The sequence below is a fragment of the Procambarus clarkii genome, chromosome 53, assembly GCF_040958095.1.
Source record: "Procambarus clarkii isolate CNS0578487 chromosome 53, FALCON_Pclarkii_2.0, whole genome shotgun sequence".
NCBI lineage: Eukaryota > Metazoa > Arthropoda > Malacostraca > Decapoda > Cambaridae > Procambarus > Procambarus clarkii.
In genome coordinates, this window is record NC_091202.1 from 19,443,785 (window position 1) to 19,448,078 (window position 4,294).

Genomic DNA, 4,294 nt, shown 5'->3' on the forward strand with positions numbered 1-4,294 from the left:
GTTACTAGCTCTGTCTTGTGTTACTAGCTCTGTCTGTGTTACTAGCTCTGTGTTACTAGCTCTGTCTGTGTTACTAGCTCTGTCTGTGTTACTAGCTCTGTCTGTGTTACTAGCTCTGTCTGTGTTACTAGCTCTGTCTGTGTTACTAGCTCTGTCTGTGTTACTAGCTCTGTCTGTGTTACTAGCTCTGTCTGTGTTACTAGCTCTGTCTTGTGTTACTAGCTCTGTCTTGTGTTACTAGCTCTGTCTTGTGTTACTAGCTCTGTCTTGTGTTACTAGCTCTGTCTTGTGTTACTAGCTCTGTCTGTGTTACTAGCTCTGTGTTACTAGCTCTGTCTTCTGTTACTAGCTCTGTCTGTGTTACTAGCTCTATGTTACTAGCTCTGTCTATGTTACTAGCTCTGTCTGTGTTACTAGCTCTGTCTTGTGTTACTAGCTCTGTCTGTGTTACTAGCTCTATGTTACTAGCTCTGTCTATGTTACTAGCTCTGTCTGTGTTACTAGCTCTATGTTACTAGCTCTGTCTATGTTACTAGCTCTGTCTGTGTTACTAGCTCTATGTTACTAGCTCTGTCTATGTTACTAGCTCTGTCTGTGTTACTAGCTCTGTCTATGTTACTAGCTCTGTCTATGTTACTAGCTCTGTCTGTGTTACTAGCTCTGTCTGTGTTACTAGCTCTGTCTGTGTTACTAGCTCTGTGTTACTAGCTCTGTCTGTGTTACTAGCTCTATGTTACTAGCTCTGTCTATGTTACTAGCTCTGTGTTACTAGCTCTGTCTGTGTTACTAGCTCTGTCTGTGTTACTAGCTCTATGTTACTAGCTCTGTCTGTTACTAGCACTGTCTGTGTTACTAGCTCTGTCTGTGTTACTAGCTCTGTCTGTGTTACTAGCTCTATGTTACTAGCTCTGTCTGTTACTAGCACTGTCTATGTTACTAGCTCTGTCTATGTTACTAGCTCTGTCTATGTTACTAGCTCTGTCTGTGTTACTAGCTCTATGTTACTAGCTCTGTCTGTTACTAGCACTGTCTGTGTTACTAGCTCTGTCTATGTTACTAGCACTGTCTATGTTACTAGCTCTGTCTATGTTACTAGCTCTGTCTATGTTACTAGCTCTGTCTGTGTTACTAGCTCTATGTTACTAGCTCTGTCTGTGTTACTAGCTCTGTCTGTGTTACTAGCTCTGTCTATGTTACTAGCTCTGTCTATGTTACTAGCTCTGTCTGTGTTACTAGCTCTGTCTATGTTACTAGCTCTGTCTATGTTACTAGCTCTGTCTGTGTTACTAGCTCTATGTTACTAGCTCTGTCTGTTACTAGCTCTGTCTGTGTTACTAGCTCTGTCTGTGTTACTAGCTCTGTCTGTGTTACTAGCTCTGTCTGTGTTACTAGCTCTATGTTACTAGCTCTGTCTGTTACTAGCACTGTCTGTGTTACTAGCTCTGTCTATGTTACTAGCACTGTCTATGTTACTAGCTCTGTCTATGTTACTAGCTCTGTCTATGTTACTAGCTCTGTCTGTGTTACTAGCTCTATGTTACTAGCTCTGTCTGTGTTACTAGCTCTGTCTGTGTTACTAGCTCTGTCTATGTTACTAGCTCTGTCTATGTTACTAGCTCTGTCTGTGTTACTAGCTCTGTCTATGTTACTAGCTCTGTCTATGTTACTAGCTCTGTCTGTGTTACTAGCTCTATGTTACTAGCTCTGTCTGTTACTAGCTCTGTCTGTGTTACTAGCTCTGTCTGTGTTACTAGCTCTGTCTGTGTTACTAGCACTGTCTGTGTTACTAGCTCTGTCTATGTTACTAGCTCTGTCTGTGTTACTAGCTCTGTCTATGTTACTAGCACTGTCTGTGTTACTAGCTCTGTCTATGTTACTAGCTCTGTCTGTGTTACTAGCTCTATGTTACTAGCTCTGTCTATGTTACTAGCTCTGTCTGTGTTACTAGCTCTATGTTACTAGCTCTGTCTATGTTACTAGCTCTGTCTATGTTACTAGCTCTGTCTATGTTACTAGCTCTGTCTGTGTTACTAGCTCTGTCTATGTTACTAGCACTGTCTGTGTTACTAGCTCTGTCTATGTTACTAGCACTGTCTGTGTTACTAGCTCTGTCTGTGTTACTAGCTCTGTCTATGTTACTAGCACTGTCTGTGTTACTAGCTCTGTCTATGTTACTAGCACTGTCTGTGTTACTAGCTCTGTCTGTGTTACTAGCTCTGTCTATGTTACTAGCACTGTCTGTGTTACTAGCTCTGTCTATGTTACTAGCACTGTCTGTGTTACTAGCTCTGTCTGTGTTACTAGCTCTGTCTGTGTTACTAGCACTGTCTGTGTTACTAGCTCTGTCTGTGTTACTAGCTCTGTCTGTGTTACTAGCTCTGTCTGTGTTACTAGCTCTGTCTGTGTTACTAGCTCTGTCTTGTGTTACTAGCTCTGTCTATGTTACTAGCTCTGTCTGTGTTACTAGCTCTGTCTGTTACTAGCTCTGTCTGTGTTACTAGCTCTGTCTATGTTACTAGCACTGTCTGTGTTACTAGCTCTGTGTGTTACTAGCTCTGTCTATGTTACTAGCACTGTCTGTGTTACTAGCTCTGTCTATGTTACTAGCTCTGTCTGTGTTACTAGCTCTGTCTGTGTTACTAGCTCTGTCTATGTTACTAGCACTGTCTGTGTTACTAGCTCTGTCTGTTACTAGCTCTGTCTGTGTTACTAGCTCTGTCTATGTTACTAGCACTGTCTGTGTTACTAGCTCTGTCTGTGTTACTAGCTCTGTCTGTGTTACTAGCTCTGTCTGTGTTACTAGCTCTGTCTGTGTTACTAGCTCTGTGTTACTAGCTCTGTCTGTGTTACTAGCTCTGTGTTACTAGCTCTGTCTTGTGTTACTAGCTCTGTCTGTGTTACTAGCTCTGTCTGTGTTACTAGCTCTGTCTGTGTTACTAGCTCTGTCTGTGTTACTAGCTCTGTCTGTGTTACTAGCTCTGTAGTTACTAGCTCTGTCCTGTGTTACTAGCTCTGTCTGTGTTACTAGCTCTGTCTTGTGTTACTAGCTCTGTCTTGTGTTACTAGCTCTGTCTATGTTACTAGCTCTGTCTGTGTTACTAGCTCTGTCTGTGTTACTAGCTCTGTGTTACTAAGCTCTGTCTGTGTACTAGCTCTGTCTGTGTTACTAGCTCTGTGTGTACTAGCTCTGTCTGTGTTACTAGCACTGTCTGTGTTACTAGCTCTGTCTGTGTTACTAGCTCTGTGTTACTAGCTCTTGTCTGTGTTACTAGCTCTGTCTGTGTGTAGCTAGCCTCTGTTGTTACTAGCTCTGTCTGTGTTACTAGCTCTGTCTGTGTTACTAGCTTCTGTCTTGTGTTACTAAGCTCTGTCTGTGTGTACTAGCTCTGTCTGTGTACTAGCTCTGTCTGTGTTACTCAGCTTCTGTCTATGTTACTAGCACTGTCCTGTGTTACTAGCTCTTGTTACTATCTCTGTCTGTGTTACTAGCACTGTCTGTGTTACTAGCTCTGTCTGTGTTACTAGACCCACCCCGCTCTGTGTTACGAGCTCTGGCTGTGTTACTAGCTCGGGTGTTACTAGCTCTGTGTTACTAAGCTCTGTGTTACTAGCTCTGTCTGTGTTACTAGCTCTGTGTTACTAGCTCTGTCTATGTTACTAGCTCTGTCTGTGTTACTAGCTCTGTCTGTGTTACTAGCACTGTCTGTGTTACTAGCTCTGTTACTAGCTCTGTCTGTGTTACTAGCTCTGTCTTTGTTACTAGCTCTGTCTGTGTTACTAGCTCTGTCTATGTTACTAGCTCTGTCTGTGTTACTAGCTCTGTCTGTGTTACTAGCTCTGTCTGTGTTACTAGCTCTGTCTTGTGTTACTAGCTCTGTCTTGTGTTACTAGCTCTGTCTGTGTTACTAGCTCTGTCTGTGTTACTAGCTCTGTCTGTGTTACTAGCTCTGTCTGTGTTACTAGCTCTGTCTGTGTTACTAGCTCTGTCTGTGTTACTAGCTCTGTCTTGTGTTACTAGCTCTGTCTGTGTTACTAGCTCTGTCTGTGTTACTAGCTCTGTCTGTGTTACTAGCTCTGTCTGTGTTACTAGCTCTGTCTGTGTTACTAGCTCTGTCTGTGTTACTAGCTCTGTCTGTGTTACTAGCTCTGTCTTGTGTTACTAGCACTGTCTGTGTTACTAGCACTGTCTGTGTTACTAGCTCTGTCTGTGTTACTAGCTCTGTCTATGTTACTAGCTCTGTCTATGTTACTAGCTCTGTCTGTGTTACTAGCTCTGTCTGTGTTACTAGCTCTG